General features: G+C 38.2%; 1 protein-coding gene across 1 annotated transcript in view; it reads left to right on the top strand.

Annotated features, from left to right (window-relative positions):
• PTCHD1 (patched domain containing 1) overlaps positions 1–25,054 on the top strand; it is a 57,743-nt gene that overhangs the window by 14,968 nt on the left and 17,721 nt on the right. The gene's annotated exons all lie outside the window — the stretch shown is intronic.

The raw sequence follows: 25,054 nt of genomic DNA, 5'->3' as shown, positions 1-25,054 counted from the left end.
TGGATTCTGAGTATTGTATTTAAGGAAGAGAGCTGACAAGTGTAGGGAAAAACACTTTAGCACTACAGAAATATTAGTGAGAGTCATAGTCATAAGTATAGACCCATTTAAAGACTGAGATTTCACTGGAAGATTCTATAATATTTTCCATCCCTGTACAGAGGTGCCAGACCAATAGGGGTCACCAAGAAATATAAACAGTGCATTATATATGAAAGAGCTCCAAAACACTGATTCTCTGAGGGGGCTTCCAAAAGGAAGCACAAAGCCCCAGATTAGAGACAGAAACAATGTATGGAAATGTGAAGCTTCTGGTACATATTGACACAAGCAAATACATCACAATTGCTAAATTAATCTAAGTACTCATAGCAAAAGCCTATTTACATCAGGTTCAGTGAGCTGATACAAATGTGCAGCTTTGTGGAGAAAAATGTGTAAGTCATGTCAAAAGAAAAGATGTTTGTTGTCTGAGGAGGAAAGTGGAGGCATCAGGATAATACTCAGATGTATGGAATTAACTGTTAGAATGATCAGACGAGAATTTAAAAATAACTATCATTAGTGTTATTTTAGTTCAAGGATAGCTACAAATACAGATATGGAAACTCAAAATAAATAAAAAAGATTATAGAATTATAGAAATAAAAAACTACAGCAGGACAGAAATAAAAATGATAGATACAAGAAAGATATGAAAACTCAGGATAGATCAAAAATTGAATATAAAATTATAGAAATCAAAATAACATCAGGAATAAAGAATGATGAACATCAGTAGACAACATAGTCAAGGGAAGAACAGAAAGCTTGAATCCACAGATGAAGAGAGAAAATACTCTAGAACATTCAAGACTCTGGGACAAGATAAAATGTAATTAGACTGTCAGAAGAAGAGAAAATGAAAGCTATAGAAGAATAATGGATATATACATATAAATGTATGTATACACATCTATATGTATTTATATTGTTTGTTTTGTCCATTGGGCCACACCTAGTGATATCAGGTTATTCCTGACTCTGTGTTTAGAAATTCCTCTGACAGTGCTCAGGGGACCATATGGAATGCCAGGGAGCAAATCTAGGGTGGCCACATACAAGGCAAGTGTCCTACCTGCTGTACCATCTGTCCAGCCACTAGAGTGAAATATTTTAAGAAGTGATATAAGGGGCCAGAGCGATTGCACAGCGGTAGGGCATTTGCCTTGCACACAACTGACCCAGAACAGACCTTGGTTCATCCCTGGGGTCCCATATGGTCCCCCAAGACAGGAGCTATTTCTGAGTGCATAGCCAGGAGTAATCCCTGAGCATCATCCGGTGTGGTCCAAAAACAAGCAAACAAAGAAACAAAAAGAAATGAAATAAAATACCAACCTAAAATTCTCTATCCAGCAAAATTATGCTTCAAAGTGAAGAATATATAAGAATTCCCTCATACAAAAACGAAGAGAATTTGGGGCCAGCAAGATAGTTCAAGTAGCACAGCATATGCTTATTTATTGAATTAAATCCTTAGGTTCCAACCCTCTAATACTGGCGAGATGCGTGTTTGAAATCAGATGATGGTCTGGAAAATAATTCACACAAACACTCATGGAGAGAGAGAAAGGGCTTTTCAGGAGTTACCCACATGACCCCTTCACTCTTACTAGAAGGTAACTGCTCCAAGCTGCCTCTAGGAGATCCGGAAAATGTTGAGGGGGTCATTCGTTTTCCCCACAACCATTTATTCTGAGGGAAAACATCACACTTGGGAGGTGGAGTGGTTTCCACACCAATCCATGATGCTACATGCAAAGATAATACCATCTAATAAGTAACGATATATATAGAATCAGTCAAATTCTTTTTTTTTAAATAACATCTCTATTTTAACACAGTGATTACAAAATAACATCTTTATTTAAGCACCCTGATTACAAACTTGATTGTAGTTGGGTTTCATTCATAAAAAGAACACTCCCTTTCACCAGTGCAACATTCCCACCACCAATGCCCCACTATCTCTCTCCTCCCCATCCCACACTTAGTGTGAAGCTCTAAATTCAGTTCTCCAGTACTGCATAGTCACGTCACCAAGCACCATCAGACTTTAGTCCTCATGGCCCCCAAATACAAGGGGCTGGAACAATCTGGGAGTAGTCCCAGATTGAAAAATGAGTGTATTGCCCTGAAAGAAATGTTTTTTTTATGCAATAGACTTACATACTTTTTTAAATATTTACATGCAATAAAAAGAATATGACAAGGGATAAATGAGGGTAAAGTACAATCTTTTAATTATCATATTTTAATAGATTAAAATGTAAATTATTCTTTTGGTGGGGGCCATACTTGGTGATGCTCAGGGATTACTCCTGGTTGTACTCAGGAATTTCTCCTTGCAGAGCTTGAAAGATCATATGGTATGCCTGGATCAGAATCTGAGTAGGCCACATGTAAGGCAAGCACCCTTCCCTACTGTACTATTGCTTAGCCCCCAAAGGGTAAATATTTTAAAGCAGTTTTAATGACAACATATTAAGGGATTATACATAAGTAGAATAAACACCAGACATTTTGCCAAGAATGAAGAGAAGACATGAGAACTGTACTACTTGAAACAAAGCAGTAAATAATACTGAACTCAGGTTAAAACTATATCGTAAGTGCTAGAGAAACGTAACTACTTTGCTTTTGATTTTTGGTTTGGGGTCATATCTGACAATGCTTTTAGGGCTTGCCTCTTGCTTTGAGCTCAGGGTAACTCCTGGCAGTTCTCAGAAATATGTGGTGCTAGGGATCAAATTGAGGTAGACTACATGCAAAGCAAGCATCTTAGCCCCTATATGCTATCTCTCTGAAACATTTTGTGAAATATAATTGAGATTAATGAAATGGAATCATATAAAATTCATTTTTTAAACTTTATTGATTGGTTTTTGGGCCACATCATGTTATGCACAGGGAATACTTCTGTCTCTGCTCAGAAATCTCTAGTGGCAAGCTTGTGGTCCATATGGGATGCCAGGAATTGAATTGGGTCTGTCCCGGGTTGACCACATGCAAGGCAAATGCCTTACCACTGTGCTATCTCTCTGGCCCCGGAGTCATGTAAAAAATTTTTTTTCGTTTTTGGGTCATATCCGGCGGTGCTCAAGGGTTACTCCTGGCTGTTTGCTCAGAAATAGCTCCTGGCAGGCACGGGAGACCATATGGGACACCGGGATTCGAACCAACCACCTTTGGTCCTGGATCGGCTTCTTGCAAGGCAAACGCCGCTGTGCTATCTCCATGTAAAATTCTTAATTAAAATCAGGCCAGGTTGAAACTGGGGAGACAACAAAACAGCTAGAGAGCAGTTACAACCATGGTAGATATTAACTCAAATAATCATTACTTACATGAAATTTGAATGGTATAAATATACTAATTAAAAGGGGCGTTAAAGTATATTAAATAAAAACAAAATTTAATCCTATAAGCATATAACTTTAAATATGAGGATGTATTAAAAAAAGATAGACCTAGATAAACCATATGAACATTAATCAAAAAGTTGGAGTGCCTGTATAAATTTTAGATATGGTTGACTTCCAAATGCAAAGAGATAACTTCTCCATAAAGATTTAACAATACTAAATAAGTAGTCATCAAATAAAACAGCATTAAAATATTAGAGTAAAAAGTAATAAAACTGAAGGGAGAAATAGATTAAAAACACTGCTATAGTTGAGATTTCAACATTTCTCTAGCAATAAATGACTGGCCAAGGAAACACAAAGTCAGTAAGAATTTTATGACGGACAGTGAATGAGGGGCAGGATGTCAAAACTATGGGAAGAATTATGATCAAATATATGTAAAGATGGCTCTTGAAGATAAGGTTCAGTTGAAGAAACAAATCATGGGAAATAGAAGAGCTCTTTCCTCCACTCATGAAACTGATCTAAGTCTATAAGAGGTTAACCACAAAAAGGAGAAAACAAGAGATAAATGTTGCAATTCTTTTCCAAAATGTGTTTCTGAAAGTTTCCCTTAATGCAACAAAGAAGATAGCTCTGCAACCAAATAACTCTAAGAAACAATATCTGTGGTTTCCCTTAATCATATTCCCACGTGGAGTGCATAGTAACATTGTTTTTTGTTTGTTTTTTGTTTTTGGGTCACACCCGGAGCACTCAGGGGTTACTCATGGCTCTACGCTCAGAAATCGCTCCTGGCTCTGGGGACCATATGGGATGCCGGGATTTGAACCACCATCCTTCTGCATGCAAGGCAAGCACCTTACCTCCATGCTATCTTTCTGGCCCCGCATAGTAACATATTAAAACTTTATAGTTCCTAAGTAAAGACATCTATTTAACATCCATCCAACATCTATCACATTTTTCTTCATGTATAGATACTTTTTTGGTGACCCTATTAAAAAATTCCAAGGTATAAATATGCTTTAAAACACATACTGAAAATACCACCACCTCCCAAAGGAAGATGGAATCATAGGAGTTTTTTGTTTGTATTTTGCAGTGCCAGGAACTGAATTCTTAAGTTCAAGGCATGTATTTGACCTTTGAGCCATCCCCCTTGCCCTAAATCAATAGAATTTGAAAGTTAAAATGGTGAGATTGGCTTAGGAGTAGTTACTACTGGGCTATATACATAAGAAAATAATATTGATAATTATAAAAGGAAACAGGTAAAATTACCAATTTGGAAAAATCTTCTTTGATTACTGATCAGTTGAAATATTGCCATAATGTGTATTTATAGATCTTTAGGAGGCAAAGAAAAAGTCAGATGTAGATTCTGGAAGAGTGGTGAGGTGCGGACATGAATTGGGCATTAGTCAGCATAAATGGTGACAAGTAAAACCATGGAGATAGAATTCACTTCCCGAGAGCTTATTGAATGTGACAAGATCAGAAATGCCAAAGACAGAATCTTGATTACTAACAAATGTAAAAAGTAGGTCGAAGAGTTCATCAGAAAACATTAGCAAACTAGGTAGGGGGAAGAGAACTTATATCATGAATTTCATCATGGGATAAGCGTGCTGGTTTCAAACCATATGTAGCAATGAAGAATTGAGACCCACTCATTAATAGAGCCTATTGGGTATACACGAATACTTCAACATGTTTAACTAACTTAGAAATTTCTGAAGTATTTCTTTGATACCACATAATAGACTTGACTGTGTTTACTGCATATAAGAAAATGACAATGCAAGTAGCCATTGGCTTTACTTGTTTAGAAGTCATTGTGGAGTTTTGGAAGAATTCTGGGAGACACTACAGTCTAGACCCTCTGGATTGGTTTGAGAAATGAGTGGGAGGTGGTAAAAAGATGAAGTTAGCAAGCATGAATCACTCTTTGAAGTGTAGTTAAAGACAGCAAATGTAAAAAGCTTTTTAAAGGGGGGGGGAAATGTGGCAGAAGTTGGAAGGAAAATGGGGTCAGTGAGGCCTTTTTGAAAGTATGGGAGAGAAATAAACCTATTTCTAAATTCATGGAAAGAAATTCATAATAAAGATTAGGATATGTGGGAGAAGAGAAGAGAACAGATACTATAAGGAAGGAAAAGAAAGCCAGAACCTAACTGAAGGAGCTCATCTTAGAAGGAGAGTAATGGTCTTCATTTTCACCAGTGGGAAGGATGGAAACAGATGTAGTTATTTTTATGAGTGATAGTGTCAGAGAAGTGACAATTTTTTCACTTGTCCCTTTTCTAGCTGATGCCTTGAGTTGTTCCCTGTTAAGACAGAAAACAAGGTCAGTAACTGAAAGTGAGTCTTGTATAGCGTTAAACAAAGAGCATTTGTATAATATTTGTGGGCTTGGAGACAACTGACAAGAAATGAAGAGACTAGGTAGTAATTCTCAAGGACACAGTCTCATGAAATTTTGAATATGAAAGCAGTCTCTTCCCATCTGTCTCCAAATAGAAAAATATAGAGAAGAAATAGAAGTGGAAGTGAGAGCCAAGTTGAGAGAGTTCACATGGGATATATTTAAATTTTATTTAAAAATGAGTTTTACAGAAGCAAGGATTTCTTTCCTTTTTGAGGGGTCTCCCAAGTAGTAATATGGGAATCCAAGGGCCATTCCTGGTAATTCTCAGCAGATCTGGCTAAGTGGTTTAATGTGGGGTCCCAAGGACTTGACCACATCTGTACTATAAAGCATGAAGGCTTTCTTTCCTTCAAGAGATGCTTGGTATTGAGTCATCAGGGAAGACTGAAATGATCTCAAATGGCTCAAATAAAGTTGAGGTGGTGTCACCACTGAAGATGACACAGCCTTCCAATTCTGTCACAGAATAGTTTTTAACCCTGGCTACATGGTTGTATTATTGGAGGAATTCAGTAATTCAATGCCTTTCTCTTTCACACTTGTAAATTCTCATTCCACTATTCTGGAAACAGGGTGAGTTACTCTGAACAGGATGCCAGGCCTGCAGCAGCAGCAGCAATCCACATATTTTGGGACTATGTGAGAACTGCAGAATCTCATGTTCCACGCAGACCTACTAGATCAGAATCGATTTTACCAAGATGCCAATTGATCTGTGTAGATGTTCAAGTTTGAGAAGTGCCAGACTAAAGCATCGTCTAGAGTGTGGCCTGACATGGGTTCATTTTTCAAGCTCCCCCAGGAAAATTTAATGTGCCACTAAAGTTGAGGACCATGGCTACACAAAGAGATTTTTTTAATTGTATTTTTATGTGATAAGAGTTTCATGCATGTAAAAATAGTGAAATGAAAATAAGGCCGGTATTTCTCAGTGCTATACCAAAGTCAGCTTTGTTATTTTGAATCACACTGTGATTACATAAGATGTTATCCCTAGTGGAAGCTGGTGAATCCATATAGAACTCTGAACTTATATATTCTCGAAAATCTTATATTATTTTTTAGTTAAAAAGAAAAGAAACCACTTCAGCTGAGAGAGAGCCTGCCTTGGATAAGGAGCCGCTGTTCTCCATCATCATCTAAGAAACAAATAAGCTCCATCATTCATTCCAAAGGGAGTAGTTGGAGGATTTAAGCAGAGGGAAGATCAGTTTGGATTTGTGTTTTAGAAAAATAAATCTGGTTCCAGTTTAGAGGATTGACTAAAAGCAAAGAATATAAATATTTGAGTTAGGAAGATTTGCCTGTTTTATAGACAGATAAGTAATGGAATGCAATACAGGAGGATGCACGAGGGAGAAATTGGAGGGAAAATCAACAGGGTTTGAGGAGCGGTTGGAAGGACTATCAAGCTTGGCTGTATGTATAGGTCCCTGAGAAGCCTTTTTTAAATGGATTTCTAAAGGCATTGCCAAGAAATTCCCATTTAAAGATGAGAGGGGTGAATTCAGGTATGTGAGTTTTTAGAGTTCTGTATGTGGTTCAAAGAGGAATTCTGAAAGCAGAGGTTCAGACTGAGAATGCTGGAAGTGCAGGAGACCCTCTGGTACATCATACAAGGGCAAGCAGAAGAGGGAAGAAGCAAGGGTACAGCAGGATACAGGAGAGGTGGCCCTTCGTCTTCAATTTTTTAAATATATTTTCATTTGTTTCCCATTTAAATTATAAATAAGCATGAAAATCCATATTTTCACCCTAACTATCTTCCTAGTGCTACCTAAATATATATATATATATATATATATATATATATATATATATATATACACATATATTATTTCTTAACTCATTTTTGTTTGGGGGCCATACTCAATGGCTCTCAGGTGTTACTCCTGGCTCTGTGTTCAGAAATCACTCCTGAAAAGCTGGGGTGGGGGAGCAAATGGGATGCCAGGGATTTAACCCAAGTTGACTGCATACAAGGCAAACACCCTTTCTCACTGTGTTATCACTCTGAGCCTGAATACATATTTTAAAGAAAAAATGAAAAACTTCCCTTCACCTATTATGCTGCCTTAACCACACTCTCCTTTTAATTAACCACACATATTTCTATAAACAGAATCTGTCAGGAGGGTGAGGTCCAAGATTTGGAAACCAAGTGAGATTTCCTTCAGTTGTCATCAGCTTCTCTGGGTACTCCCTCCCCCCCCATCTTTTCCTAAACTGATCCAGAAATTCATCTAAGTTTCCTCTTTGCAAAGCTTTTCTTTGGAGGTTGATTAGTTTTTGGCTCTGGTAAAGCTACTTTTTGAAATGTGCCAGAATGCTACATAGGTGCAGGACGGCCCAGCCATGGTTCCACTCCCTGAGTGCACGGAGGCCTTACACTCAGCGCTACTGTGAATAACCCCAAATGCCAGGAAGGTGCTCCAGACCCACAGTAGGAAGCAATCTGGCTGATGGCTCGTCTTTTACTTGGGCAAGCAACCAAAGACAAAGTCTCTGCTTTATCAAAAACAATCCAAGGGCTCCCCGCTGAGGCAGCTTGCTGTCTGTTGGGGTGTCTTTACAGAGTGATGTGTCATTAGGAGAATGCTTTCACTTCAGAATGGTCTATTCTTTAGCATTTCATTTTTACACTTTAAGAATATGTTGCCCCTTTCACAGCTTAAGAGAAGTTACAAAGCCCACTAGTATCGATTTGAATAATGCCTAAGCTACCTCATAACATAATCAGCACATTAGAGTCTAACAATTATTTGAGTAATTCATTTGATTAATTAACATTAAGGTAAACATTATGGGGATATTTCTGTTTTCTAGCCTCTCCCAAGATTGTCTCAACTTTCTAGTGCTATGTTACTTATATGGTAACAAAATAGCACCAAGTCTTCTCTTTCATTTGCTTTCTCTTTCTCTTCCCCTCCACTCCCTTTTCCATCACTTCTCTTTCTTCTTTATTTTTTTCAGTATTGGGTCCACACCCAGCAGTTCTCAGGTCTTATTCCGGCTCTGTGCTCAGAGATCACTCCTGGCAGGGTTGGGGAACCAAATAAGGTGCAAAGAATGAAACCTGGGTCAGCCATGAGCAAGGCAGGTGCCCTGCCCCTCAATTCTTCCGTTTCTTAAATTAACCAAAACCTAATTTGAAGTTTCATATTGATTCTTATCAATGTTTGGAAAAGGAGTAAGAAAGTGTTAAACTAGAATGCTTTAAATCTTTTCACCTCTCATTTCAATGCCCTGTTTCTACAGTGACTGATAAACTAATATTTGTGTCTGTGTTCCTTTGAGAACTGGTCTGGAAATGCAACACTCTGTTCTTTATTTTTGTTTCCTACATATTTACTTGTAGATATAAAGCTCCATAGACCCATAAACTCTAATAATCCTCTTTCCTATGTGTTTGGTTCCTCTTGTTTGTTTTGCTCACCTGCCACTCCCCACCCCCACCCCCAGCCTGGGAGAAATTGTACTTTTGCTAATGATTACATTTCATGATTTAACTAGGCCTTATGACAGGCAGAGGGAAGCTGCTTAATAATTGCTGGGGATCCCAAGGACATTGAGAAAGAGCATGTTGCTTAGTCCAGAATATTTCTGTCCTGAGTATAATGTTCCTGCACTGTACTGGGAATCAGTATTTAATAAAAGTAAGACTCAAGTTACCTTGGTATATGGGAAGGGATAAGACATGGCATGGGAGATCATAGAGCACATATCTGTATTTTCAAGGCATATTTCCTGGAGAAGGTGATTTCTCTAGAGCTATAGAGCAGAGCCCATGACTCCTCACAAGGCCAAACTCTTAGTTCTGCAACAGCTTCACCCCTTCCAGAGCAAACAAAGGGCAGGGTTCCAGAGCACCCTGCAGATCCTTCCAGCTCATATCAAATAAGGCCCCTAAAGAGTTGTTCTAAAAGTTCCCAAAATGAAAAGGCAAAGGTACTTCCAGGAAATGGGAGAAAACAAATTGTACTATATTTATACAGTAGCATATGAGATTAAAAATAGGTTTTATAAAAACAACAATGACTGATACACACAGCACAGATGAATCTCAAAGGTTGAATACAAGAAGACACAAAGAGTACATACTGCATGATTTCGTTTATCAGAAATTCAAGAACATGCAAAAGTGATGGATGTTTTTGTTTGTTTGGGTCCGCACCTGGCAGTACTCAGGGATTATTCCTAGTGGTGCTCAGGGAATCATAGACAGTATCAGATAAAACTAGGCAAGACATGCAAGGCAAATGCTTTGCTCCTATACTATCATTCCAGCCACCGAACTGATCATTGTTGGTAGGAGGTAGAATAGTTCTCTGGAAACTATTAGACTACAGGGAGGCTTCAGGGAGCTGGAGATGTTTTGTCTTAATATAAGTAATGTTTATATGGGTGTGAGGAACTCAAACTAAGATATTGCCTACCACTTAAAACTTCCATGTTAGATTCTTAGTGTTCCCAAAATACTAAACCATTCTAAAGACAATATCCAATTACTTATGGCATCATATATGAATTACAAATGAAACTTTAGGACCGTAGCAGTGGCACAAGCAGTAAGGTGTCTGCCTTGCTCCTGCTAACCTAGGTTTGATCCTCCATCATCCCATATGGTCCCCCAAACCAGGAGCGATTTATGAGCACATAGCCTGGAGTAACCCCTGCGAGTCACCAGGTGTGGCCCAAACAAAACAAAACAAAACAAAACAAAAACAAAAAATGAAACTTTAGGGAATAAAGTTAGGATCTTTGGGTCTTTCCATACTCACCTTTTGTTACCGTTGATACTAATTTATGAAGTTCCTCCTTCATGAAATCCATTGAACTATACACTTTATATTTGTGCACTTCTTCATGATATATATTTCAGGGCTGAAGAGTTTACATACTCACACACATTTTGTTCAGCAATCCGAGTTAGACTCTGTTCCATCAGTATCCAACAATGGCGTGCAGCAAGGAGAAAGGCAGCCTGAAACTTGGCAGAGAAAACAAGTCAGATTTACTGACATCCAGCACACTGATATTGTGGAGATTTTCAGCACCTGTACTGGCAGCAATGACAAGGCATGTAGAATTTGCCTCCACTAACATATACTCCCCAGGAAATCACTGCCTGGGAAGGAATCCAGTGAACACATCAGCTGTCTCTCCCACACACCTACCACGGTAACAGCAAATATCCAAAATTGTAAAGATGGGGATTTTCATCCAATTTGGGCAATATTCCAGCGTTTGCTGTCAACAGAGAACACCAAAACATGAGATCTACCTGCTGAAATGTTCCAGAGGTCTGCAAAAGACACTGCTGTGTATTTGAGTGGTTTTCTAAAAAGAAAAAAAAAAGCCTGACTCTCTTCTCATCCGCTAAAGTGGAGAGATGATGTAATCTTAAAGGATTCCATTCCTAGCAGGAAAAAAACCCACCTAAGCCCTTTTAAGGAGTTATGGTACATTCTTGAGTCTTATTTTTATTAAATCCCTTCTCCCAGTACAGTGCAGAATTATGGTATATCTTGGTCCCAACATGTGGTTATCTTTGCACCATAATGAAAAATCTGTACTATGCTCTCAAATAAACAGGAAATGCAGTTCAAATGCAGCATCCAGCCATCTGCATTCATGAATCTATCAGAGACATTTGAAAACATTTTATTGTATACTTACAGTTTGAAAATTAGTATCAGTGAAATGAATCCACCATCAAAAGGTGAGAGTCTGGAAAGACCAAGATATCCTAATTTTACTCCCTAAAATTTCATTTTTAATTTATATATGCTGGCATAAGTAATTGGATATTGTCTTTAGAATGGTTTAGTATTTTGAGAACACTAAGAAACTAACATGAAAGTTTTGAGTGATAGACAATATCTTAGTTTGAGTTCCTCAAGAGCAGACCCTGAAATAAGAAATCAAAGACAGATTATTTATTCAGAAGAAGAGCAGGTCAGTGAGAGAAAAAAGGGAAAGGAACCATAAATGGTATGTGGTTAAGCCATTGCTGTGGGCAAGTAGAGCTCAAATTCACTGTGTAAGCTCTGAGAAATCAGGTTAAAATATAGCCACCCAAGAGGAAACTCATCCTTAAGGAGTATTCTATTTCAGCTCCCAAATACCATTGGTTATAGTTACCAAGGGATTTATTTTGTTTAGTTTGGGTTGGGAGGCATAATTTATAGTGCTCAGGCTTATTCCTGACTTTGTGCTCAGGGATCATTCCTGACTGGGCTTGGGAGATCATATGTGGTGCTGGGGATTATAACTCGAAAGCACTTTACCTGCTGCACTAAGTTCACCAGCCCAGTAAGGGGTGTTAATTCTACAGAACTTCTGCCTTCCAAACATATGACAAAGTAGGTACCCTGTAAAAGAAGTGTGGGTGCTGGCATTTGAAGTCAGACAGGTGTACTCTCAAAAGTAAGGGCTAGAAGATTTGAGCAGGGTGCTAACTGTATGTGTTACAGAGGAATTTTGAATTAATTGGACAACTCATACGGTTTATGGCTGAACTTTGTAACTGGTCACACATCAGATAGACCTGTCTATCTATCAATCTTTAACAGGACATTAAAACATAAATCTGGGTATCAAGGAAACAGCTCAAAGGACTGGAGCACATCTTCTGCATGTGGGAGACCCTGGTTTAAATCTAATACCTCATGATCTCCTTAACACCATTAGGAAATACCACCCACACAGCATAATAATAGGAAGAGTGACCCTGAGCACCCTTACGTGTGGCATAAACTTATAAAAGAAAAAAAAGGGACCTAAACCCAAGGAGCTCAAAGAGAGATCAGTGATAGACACTTCCCTTTTGGTCATGAGGTTAAATTCAGTCACCAAAATCACCTTGCATGCTGAGTGAAAACACAGCGACACTGTCAAGAGCCACGAATACCACAATTATATGTGTCACCCCTAACATCAAAAAGACAACTTCACAAAAGGAAAGGAAGATCCATGCCTAAGAATGTGGTTCAAATGTTTAACCATTGTCATGGATGAAACGTTGACTACCTGGTTTATTCCCTGAGCTATTTGTATCTGTAAAAAGGTAGAGACATCAATTTCTCATTTAAGCCAACAACTATCACCACCAAGTTTCAAACCTTTTCACCAGCAACTTAGTCATTGCATTTATGATATATTTCCTCTCTTTGTCTCCATTATCCAGCCTTACCAATTTCGTGATTACAATGCAGAGAGAATGATCATCCCAAGAAACAATGTGAATAATCTCATGTCTCATTTATAACATAGTCATTGACTTTCAGTTGCCAACAAAATAGACGGTATCTTCCAACATGGGCAAACAAGACCATGTGTGATTTGCACTTTGCCTGCCTTTTTAGATTTTTTTTCTTCACTTCTCACAGTTTATTAGCTTGAATCACTTCTTCTGGCATCCATTTTGGGATACCCTGTATAATCCACATACTTGTACCTAATTCTTCTCTTCAAAAATTAATTCAGGAGCCACTTCCTTCATGAAGTTTCTCCTGACTAGTGTTAACTCTTCTTCTTTATATCTAGTAATTCTCCCATCTGAGAACGCCATGCATATTTTTAAATTGCCTAATGCTTGTCTATTCTCAAAGTTTAATGCTCTTTAAAGACATTCATATCTATCTTGTTCACATAATATTTGTAATCATTAAATGAATGAATGGAGAGATATACTTATACATTATATTTTAGGTTATTGCAGTAGTGTTGTGGTATCAATGTGAAAAATAATTGCAATATTCCATGATCTTTCACTAGTGTCCCTGTGTCACTTCTTTCTCCTTTCCACTCCCTCATACCCCAGCACTGTCAATAAGTTTTTTTTTGTTTTGTTTTTGTGTTTTTTGGGTCACACCCGGCAGTGCTCAGGGGTTACTCCTGGCTCCATGCTCAGAAATTGCTCCTGGCAGGCACGGGGGACCATATGGGACGCTGGGATTCGAACCGATGACCTCTTGCATGAAAGGCAAACGCCTTACCTCCATGCTATCTCTCCAGCCCGTCAATAAGTTTTTTAATCCAAGGACAAGGTTTGACAATGTTTGACATTACCTCTTCCTTTGCTCTGTCTATCTCTAGTTCACAGATGAGCAAGATCACCCAGTTTTTGTCAATTTCCCTCTGACTTAGCTTAACACGACACCATCCAGTTATATCCATGTTGCTGTGAACAGCATGATTTCACCTTTTCTTATAGCGGCCTAGTATTCCATTGTGGTCTATATACCACACCTTCTTTATCCATTCTTCTGTTGTTGGCATTTATGTTGTTTTCATATCCTGGGAAACATACTGGTGCTGCAGTGAACCTGGGAATACATACATTTGAATTATTGTTTTTGTGTTTGGGAGTAGATGCCAATAAATAGAATGTACTCTTTTTGAGAAGTTGAATGGGAAGATCTTTTCACATCTAGCTACAGCATCCTCTCCCAATATATGCTTCATTGGCACTCCCACTGCTACATGCTCATACACATACTATAGACAATGCACCCTATTGTGCCCTTTATCTCTACCTATCCTATCACTATAACAATTTTCTTCATTTTGTGGTTCACCTCTGCCTACAAATTATGAGAAACTTCCTAAAGCTCCTCGACTAGATCCTAATTTTCTTTAGAGTAAACCTACATTATAATATTCATTATTTCCTCAGGAATTACATTAATGTCCAGCATAGTGCAGATACTTAATACACATAGAATAAATGGATTGTTGTAATATATGGTGATAAAACACAGAAGACTTTTATTGAGTCTAACTACCAACAAAGCAAAACTGCTTTGGTCTCCCCATCTGTTATTTGTCTGAGACCCAGCATAGAATTCACATTTGTGAGCCATTAGTTAAGTCTAAGAAATACTATGAGTATTAGAATAGGACAGGATTACCCAGAGAGTGATATTTGTACATGAAAGCCATCTTCGCTTTCTGCCTGACAAAGCCACATGTCAGTAAGACAACCAAGTAGAGAAGCAGTCTATCAATTTTAGTAGGATTGATTTGCTCAGGACAAATATATAGAACATTCTAAGGGAAATATGGATCCTACTACCTTGAGAGTAGCAACAGAACTGGGGTACATGAAACTGAAGCCTGCAAAACAATAGAACCTTGACTTGAAGGAATGCAGCAATGGCAGAATAGGTGTAGTTGAGTGGTTGGGACGACTTTCCCAGAGTCATGTATACTAACAGGTTAGTAATCTCTATTCCATAGTAGTGAGGGGTCTGCAACAATGGACTGCCATTTTATACTGTGATGCAGAAATAGATGAAGTCACATCATCCATGCTATTAGGACACCCACAAAGAGTGTCTTGCTCTGCTTGAGATGTTCTATGCTTGTCTGGTATTTCTGTGAAATTAACAGTGACCTCCTACATTCTCAAACATATTCCCACTGGATCATAAATCATCCAACAGTATTAACCAACAGCATTAACTGCAAGGACAGAATTTTCAAATAGATATGACATTGGATGGTAGGCACATGGGAGTATTTATATTAGTCTCTAACTTTCCTTTATTTAAAAAAAAACCTCTCCCTTCTCAAAATGAAATCTGACAAATGAGCAATACAATTTCAAAGCACACTGCAACTAAAAATACAATTATTTCAGTATGTAGTCCCTACCTAAATTGTTTTTCTCCTCATTTACTTTTCTAGATTATACTCTAACCATATATATTTGTCTAATGAGATCAGCCTTTTGTCTCTGTGTAAGTGACAGGACTAAATTCAATGTCATCTGTTTATTTAAGATGGAAATTATATGCATGTAATACAGTAGCCTTTGGGTACAAATGAAGTATAAGTCAATGTCACCAGAGAAAATATGAAGCAAATACTGAAAGTTCAGTTAGTATATCATTGTTCAGCTTCCTGTAGGTGCCGCATATATAAGATAAAAATGAAACAGTTCCTGCCTCCCTGCACTACCTTTGGAGAGGGATGATACCCAAATCCTGTAGCAAGCCAAACTTTAATTTGAATTCTTGCAGTAAATCCAGAAATTACTAGTCCTTCCCAGCAATATGATATACATTTAGCCTCTTTTTCCTTCTGAGTTTGGAGGCAGTAGAGATACACTTATATAAAAAGCATAGGATCTTACAAAAGGCAAAGGAATGCTGTTTGGACTGATCAAAGACTTGTCTCTGGCACATCTGTTTTTGTCTCCAGCAGGCTGTGCGTGCTTATCATTAGAAATGGGCTTGTGGCTTCTTTCTGCCCTCTCTGTTGTCAATAGCAGGCAATTCCCAGGTCTCACTGTTCAGCACAGGTCAGATTCCTGCCGCTACTCCTACGTACTTTGTCATGTTTTATCCACTGCTTTTGCTACATCATCACTATTTATAATTAATAACTGCTGCTGGCCACCTTATGGTGTGGCTTAGGCATTAGGTTAAGCCTAATATCTGATAACAGGTTTCAATTAGCACATGGCCAAAACAGAGAAATTGTGTGGTTGGGGGTCAGGGGTGTAAAGTCTTTACTTACCAAAAGAACTCTATTGGGAAATAGTTTTCTGAGCTTCTGATCTACTTTTAAAAATACTTTAACCATGGTAAAGTTATTCAGCTCCCTGAAGTTCGGTGTATAATAGACCTACCTTTCTGAGTTGCTTTGAAGATTAAATTAGAGGACAAATGCAATATTCTGTACAAAGCCAAATATTCTGTAGACACTTACCATTATTCTTCTCCCTTTTCCCCCCACCCCATCATAGTTCCAACCTGAGATGATGTATGTAGACTGTAACCTAATTGGGTAATTTATTTGAAAAAATATGCAGTGGTTCCAGGCTTCTGAGCTTATCCTAAAACTCAGTATTATCTTTTGTGTGTGCCACATTTGGCAGTGCTCCTGAGGACCATGTAGTGCCAGGAGTCCCATAGCTAAGCATACCCTCTAGCCTTTGAGTCATCTCCCTGGCCCGGGAACACCAACTTTAAACACTATCCAGCTATTCTCATCAAATATTTGTATTACTATGTCCTGTTAACTCCACTTGCTTTCAGTGGAAATGTGAACAATAATATGCCACTTTTCATTCTACAATAACAGCTGAACAGTTCTGTCAGTTAAGGAAAAGAGAAACTGAGAAGTACTAGAAAACAGAACAATAAATGACTTTTGGTATATATGGTTTTTGTCAACAAACATTACTGCCAATGAAACTATGTGTGTATCAGGCTATTTTGAGCAGTTTCATTCCATATCGCTATAACTCCAGTGGCACAATTGGTGGACCCGTGTTTCTTCCTTACATGTTAAATTTCTCATGTATGCTGCATCAGTTCTAATGAAATAGCTATGTAGAGTTCATTATTATCTCTGGGTAGCAGATGAGAAAACAGAGGCACAGAGTGCAGTTGAGTAACAGCAGTATATCCCAGATGATACATCTATTAAGTGTCAAATTGAGCATGTGAGTCTAGGTGCTCTTTCTCCCCCATATATATCAATATTAGCACCTCCCAGGAGGATCAAGGCCCTAGCGAAAAGAATGACAGAAACTATCAGCCATCACCACTTGCTTCTAGATAATATTTTTATATCTAGAAATGGAGGGTTGTAGCTGAGATGTTCCTGGGATTTCTTAAGGACAGAAGCTTTGAGAACCACGACAAATTATTTCTAACACAATAAATAAATTCTCCATCCCCTGACCCAGCCAGAAATGTGTTTGATTTCATGGCAGGGAAGTTTAGTTCTGACTTGGTAAGACAGTGGAACAAAAGGGTGAAGCAAATTCTCACTGAAAGTCAATTGACTGAATCTCATACAATAATGAAGCACATATTTTACTATATGTAATAACATATTTTCACATATATCTCATATGGTTTAACCCTAATCCTAAATGCCAGGCAATATTCCTTTTTTAATGTTAATTTTATCTGAATTCTCAAAGTAATCTGTGTAGGTCTGTCTCTATTTTAAAGATAATGAAAGTGAATTAAAAACCTAAAGTCACTGTTCGGGTTCCTCCCAAAATCAACACAGAGTCAAAGACTTGATACAAGTAATACTTTTGGCAAATCATCTCTAAAGGATGGCTAAGAGAATGGCAATAGAAGGCAGGGAAGGAAAATGATAAAGTATAGACTCATTAGTAAGCCAGTTAGTTACCTTTGTAGGCAAATGGAAAAGAATCTTATAGGGGAATTGTGGGAGTGGATACACATAATGCAGAGTTATCCCACTTTGGGGAGTTGGGGGGGGGGCTGGGCTACGTATACACAAACTGTTTTTTAATCATAGGTGCTTGGAATAAGGTAAGTGTGCTCTATGGTATTTTCATATGAGGCTGCAAGTAGAGCTAGCAAGGTCTGAAGCAGTGAGAAGATATGGACATGACACCACTGTGCCTACCCACTACAGTCCCGTCATTAGAACCAGCACAGGCAGCAAAAGAACTTAAGGCATTCTGGTTTTCAGAAGTCCACTACTTCACAAGATGCTGCCAAATCCCTGGGAAGATAAGGGGCTCCACAAGAGAATGAAAAATTAATTCTAGGGTTATACCTGTACACCTGTTCACTAACAAGAACTCATCGTTTCTTACTTTCCTCCTCTTATAATAACTACAGTTACATTTCTGTAGGTTTCTAAGAGATTACAAAATGTGAGTATATTCATTACTTCATTTTGTCTTTCTCAAGCTAGTGAGACAGAACACACTCAAAAGACACTGCATTTGAGCTTTTACTCTCCACCTACTAAGTATATATTCCAGGCACTATTCTAAGCAATAGAAATATAGAAGTAAACTACAGAGACAAATAGTTAATTATTGGGAAAAACATGTTCTAGTGTAGACAGCAGAATGAAGAAAGGAAGCCTTATAATGAAATATATCATCCATGGGACCAAGAAAAATCTAAAACAATATATTATGATGGAGATGGAGAGGTATATTGTGGTTTAATTGTGGGTGGGGCCAGGAAAGACTATATTCAGCCAGGCAAATTAAATGAAGATGTCTGAAGGTAAGACATTTCAGAAAAAAATCAAGAAAAATATGGGTAGCTTGACCAGAACACACTGAGACATGAGTCCAGAGAGATCAATCGGGGTAATATTGGCTATGGTGAAAGCTGGTATTTGATTCTTTAGTGACATAAGAAAACATTAGAGGACTCAAGATACTTAAGTAGCATACTATATTTTTCTAAAATTCACTCTATATTTATTTCAGGTGGTCAGAAAGACCTAGGACTAAGACTTAAATGGAAGTCTCTGGCTCCTGATGCAGTGTTTTTTATTCTCTGTGCATAGTCATTCTTCATACTTAGATGTCATTGGTAGTCTATGTTCTTTGGCCCTTGCATAGAAATCTCCTTATAAAACCTTCAAATAACTCTTGTCTATTTCTCAGGAATTTGGTTATTTTAAATATATATATACAGCTGTGGTCAGTCAACTTTAACACTTTTCTATCTGCTCAGAAGTATTATCCTGTTAGGGAAGTTAGTTATCCAGAAAAATGTATAACTAACATACTTGTTCAACTGGAGCTTAAGTTTGACCATGAAATTCAGGTGAGGACAATGTGATTAACAAATAATTACTCTTATGGCCAGGGAAATAGCTCAAGTGGTAAAACACATGCCTAATATGTGTGAGGCACCCCTATTACCAGGGGCTGCCCATATGGCCCTCATGGCCCATAAGAATCTCAAGAACTGCTAAATAAGGCTCCTATAACAATAACATATATATATATATATATATATGGATATGTCTAAATAGACTAGAACACAGGAGCCCCGGATTCAGTCCTGGACACCACATGGTTCCCTGAGCACAGCCATGAGTGATAACAAGCACCAATCTGGTAGTATCTTTAAATATTTTTGTATATGACCTGAAAATCAAAATGATGATGATGATGATAAATTGTAAGTGAAGCTGAAGATATTGGATCCTAAGTAAGTAGAGAGCTTTCAGATTAAAAAACCATCCATGAGCCTCTTCAGGGGAAATAACTCCAACAACCCTTTATTTTAGGTGGGGATGGATATTTATAATGTGTCTCATCAGCTTAGGATGAAACAGGAAAAGAAGAAAACCAGGATAAGTGTTCTGTTTAAGGGAAAAGCAGGACGTGTACTCTGTTTAAAAAAAAAATAGAACGTGTGCACTATTATAGAGAAAAACAGGATGTATACTTTGTCTAGGGAGGAAGTATGCTCTGTTAGGCTCTGTGTGTTTAGCTATATCCCCTTTTCTCTTTACTAAACACAAAAAAATTGAGGTGGACTAGATAGGTTGTGCTCTCCGTATGTACTACTGTTCTCCACAAGAGGTAGGATCCCATATTCAGTAATACCAGTGCTGCCAACAACATGGGTAAGCAGAATCATTATACCCAGAGTTTATTGCAAAGTGATAAAAGTGACTGTTATTTTGCATAAATGCAAAATAAACTGGGGTAAAAAATCTTACCCTAGATTTAGAATAGAGCAGGGTGGCCTTTCTCAGAAAGCAATTGATCATATCTTTCAGCTGTGGGCTTCAGGCCAGTCTTCAGTTTGCCTCACTCCAGAAAGCCTTTCTTCTAGGTCTTGTGGAAAATAAAGGCTCCCTTTCCCCACTTTCTTCAAGTTAGAGGTTGTCGTTATAATATATCACACATTAGCTCTTGCGCTCTCTCATGTTGCATGTCATTGCCAGCATGGCATGAAGCCTGCCCTAGTTCCATATAAGACCCTTGGTGGGATCCATATTTTGGGATGTTAGGCCAATCTCAAACCAACTAAAGCTTAAGTCATGCCAATATCACACATGTTCAGGGTTTAGGACCCGCTAGCAATGTTCGAATTTGGGGGGTTCCTAAGTCTAATGGATGAGAAATCCTTTCTTTAAGACATTTCATTTGACTGGATCTATGCAACAAGGTAAAAAAAAGATACTGCCACAAAGTATGAGATATGTCAAAAAACTCATGGGTTGGGGGAGCTTTAGATGATAAATTGGTATCAGCTGTGTGCTATAGGGAAAGAATGGAGTGGGTTCAAGGAGGTATACTATTGGGGTAGCCAGGGACTATAACTAGGTTTTGGTCCACTACCCCTGGTTTATATGTATATCAACAACATTGTTCCTTCAGAAATACACATAAAGAAATACACATCCCCCTACTTTGTCTGCTGTGATCAAGCCCAAGGTAGGTCGGTTCAGCTAATGAAGTAATCTGTTGGTGGAGAGTAGCTAGGGAGTCAAAGTGTCAATGATTTCTTGCAGTTGCTGGGCGAGTTACAGGCTGAAATCAGTTCCTGAGCCAGGGCCCCACACGAAAAGCCTATCAATGTGGTCAGTCTGGTCACAAGTGGCAGTCTACGGTGACATGTGAGAAGGGGACAGGAGCACGCCAGATGTAGATGGCAGTACTCTTATTCTAGTGGCAAGAGGCTGATAGGGTGTATGTGTGGTGCTCCAGGGCACAAGAAGGTGTTGAGTTGCAGGGGTAATGGGATTTAATAAGGATGGCAAAAAATCCAGGATAGGGGAGCATAGGGGAAAAATAGAGAGGGCTTTTCACAGGAGGGAACATAGGGGTATGCAAAAAGAGGGGGATGCAATGAGATGTTAAATAGCAGGCGGGAATGGGCATGGGTTTTGTTTAGATATAACACAGACAGATACAAGAATTGCATATAAACATAAAGGTGGCCACCACATATGTAGGCTCTGTGTGTTAAGTTATAATAAATAATTAGCTGGGCTAAGGATGTACTGAGTGGTAGAGCACTTGCTTCGCATGTGCAAGGCACAAGATCAATCAGAAAATTTAGCTTTACAGATTCCAGGGCTCTTTGAATACTGAGGAATAATTTGGGGGTGAATGTTGGGCCATTCCCAGAAATACTCAGGTCTTATCCCTGGCTCTGTTTTCAGGATCAGTCTTGGCAGTGCTCAGAGGACCATATGTGGTGTCAGGGATTTAATGAGATTCTGTCATGTAATAAACCCTTGTACTAGCTCTCTGGCCTTCAAGGAATATTTTTGTAAACATGACAAAGTGAAAATTTCTCTCAAACTATGGGAATAAAGAGATTATTGGATCTACTGTTCATTATTTCATCTTTCCTATCCAGACCAACACAGAATCATAAAAATGTTGTAATAAAATATTTTCCTTTTCTCTTCATCTCTATTCTTTTTTAAAATCTCAGATTTGCCTCAAATCCAAAGATGCATTTTCTTTCAGCCAAGGTGACTAAGAAAACCAGCATGTATGGGGAGTACAGTGTGGGGCTGTCTTGGCTGCTTTTTAGTGTCAAGACCTACAATGAGACTATTTAGTCCCAGGTAAGGAAGGAGAAAAGCAAGCATTCCACTTTCCCAGACCTGCATTGGTGCTGCAATAACTGAGGTAACTACCATTTGTCTTTTTTCACTCTCACTTAAGCATGATAATAAGCACACATGTGAGGACAAAGCATGTGAATAGTCACTTGTTTGGCTAAATCCACAGCTTAAATTTTTTGTCCTCTGAACATGTAATATTTCACAGACAGAATGATATTTCTGTTCGCTTATTAAGGGATGACTAACTTGCTTTTGGCTTCACTACAAGTGAATCACGGCAACAATCCCCAACTTGCGACTTCTGGTGTTCTGATGTAATGCATTTCTATTAAAAGAAGAGGAAAGAGAGTGGGTGAGAGTGAGATCATGCAAAGACAGAACATAACACCCAAGGAGCTCGTGGAAATGATGAACTGCAGAGATCAGATCCATCCACGTCAAGGTGTTTTCTTGTGTCCTGGGTGAGAGAACCCTGGAGTTGGTTCTCACCCATTCTCAGTGGTAGGACACAGAACCAGGTCAAGATCTGGAATTTGAAGAGATACAATGAAAAAAATTTCATTGGGGGATGAAAGCCATATATTCCTTGAAAGCATTTTTAAAGCGATTTAGACAGAATGTTGCTTGTAAGTAATTATGGGGTGGATGATCTAGGTCATAAAGGCAAACTCATAAGTCCCCCTTTTCCCTGGTTTTAATTTCTGAGGCTTCTTTGGTAATGGCAGAAGGTCGATGTCGTAGGTGAGACAAGGAAGTGAAGGCAGCTGATAAAAGTGGCATCATCGGGCCATCCCCATTGGCAGAGACTAGAACTCTACCTCCAATTTCTAGAGAATCTCACTTCATAGGTGAAGTTGCTAGGGAACTGCTTAAATATACTCCAGGTTAAGTTCATTGCTTTGCCCGGTAGAGTGGCTTCCTGGCGGATTGCCACTTTCCCTCTTTCTACAAGAAACAAACATAAAAAACCTAGTTAAAAAGTATTGTATAAGATCCTCTAAACCCACAGGTATTTTTCCTATGTTATGTCTGTCAGAGGCAGACATTGCTTTCTGTTCTGGACTCTCCTGTCCAAGGTGCCCCTGCTGTCTTCTGAGGAAGATCTGAGTGTGCCAAGGAGAGGCCAAGAGGAAATTAGAGTCTGGCCTGTCGTGACTGGCAATCCACACTGGCTTTGTCCCAGACCCTGGCAGAAGGGGATTAGAAAAACCAGTTGGTCCCCAGGATGGGAAATCACTCCAAGAAGGGAATCTTAATTTTTTTTCAACAAATCTATTTTACTTACCCTGTAGTTTTCTTTCTGGGGTTCATCTACTATCAGATCTGCCATTGAACTAAAAAGAACTTCAAGTGTTGAATAAACATACTTCAAATAACTGAAATAAATCTCAAATTGGGTATTTATTAACCTTCTTTCACCAGAGATCTTATTTATAGCTTTTGGTTTTTACTCTTCTTAGAATTAGGTCATGTTAAATGGTTCTGTCCATAAAAATTAGCTACATCAAGCATCTATTTTTACTGAAAAATCTGAGACTGAAGTAGTGTGACATTATGAGGGTCTCTGGCATGCCTATGGAAGAAGTACAGGAAAGAAACTAGAAGCCTGAGTTTACTTCTGATTTCCATTGTGCTCAAACTCTTTTTATATTATTGAATTTGAGACTTGTTTGTTTATTAATTGTAGAACCTGTATGGAAAGTAAGGAAATTCAGTAAACCGAAAACCAACTCCTTTCGTTACATATTAATACTGTCTTTCCATGTTGCACTCTAAAAATGAAGTTTGGCTGTTGGTGTTATTTTTTTAAATCTCTCCTTGGATCCTGGTTTCTCAGGTGTAACTGACTATGCCACAACTCAGGTATATCAATGCTGGTCATTAAACAGTTAATTTGAAAACTGACAATTCTTCACTGTTCTCCAAGTTCTCTTTGTTCTTCTTTCTTAAGTTCTGTTAGTCCAGCGCTAATGTCCTTCTGAAGAGTAAATTTTGATTTAGAATACTGCATCGGCTCTTTAATTACTGGATTATTTTCATTAATTTATGTATTTTCATTTTTAGGGCCTCAGTTGTTCTAATCATAAAGCAAGGATAATAATTAAACCATTAACACAGAGACTTGTCCTGAGTAACTTTTTAATTGTATAGAGAGTGCAGAGTGGACTAGGTATGATTATCATTCTTACCCAGCAGGGTGAGGAAAGCTAAGCTAATACTTTCAGTGATAAATGTTCAAACCATTAGAATAAATTTCAATTTAACATTCAGCTTTAATCTCTTTGACAGTAAAATAACAAAAATAGATTTATAGTCAGGATTGGCATGATTATTGCTGTTACTAGCATAAAATTCTTATCAACTGTTGGGATTATCATCTCATTGCCTTGAACATTGTATTTATTATAGAATTTTTTATATTTGAGTCCAAGCACACAAATACAGAGAAACAATTCTATTGACCACACAGTACTTTTGTAATGTGTTGAGTCAGTAATCTATAAATTTATATACATTTACAGAAGCATGGATTAAAAATTATGTTGATTCAAAGGACAGATATAAATTCTATTAAGCATGGATGACTACTTTGTGAATATTTCCTCCTTTTCTGAGACAGAATCTCTTACTTATAGGGACAATGAGAAGGTTGTGTAGAATTGAGTTGTCATTTTGCTGATTATCTAAGGTGTAGCTTTGATTTCTGATTTCCCTTTCCCCCTGTAAATATTTCTGAGAATATGCTTTTACCGCTATATGGTCCTGAATGGTACTACTTTAGGAAAGCAAATCAGGGCATTCTGAAACCCTAAACATTCAAATGCCCGTGTAGTATGTGCAATACATCTGTGGACTATGTGAACTA

The sequence above is a fragment of the Suncus etruscus genome, chromosome X, assembly GCF_024139225.1.
Source record: "Suncus etruscus isolate mSunEtr1 chromosome X, mSunEtr1.pri.cur, whole genome shotgun sequence".
Classification (NCBI taxonomy): Eukaryota; Metazoa; Chordata; class Mammalia; order Eulipotyphla; family Soricidae; genus Suncus; species Suncus etruscus.
This window is presented reverse-complemented; position numbering and strand designations above follow the sequence as displayed.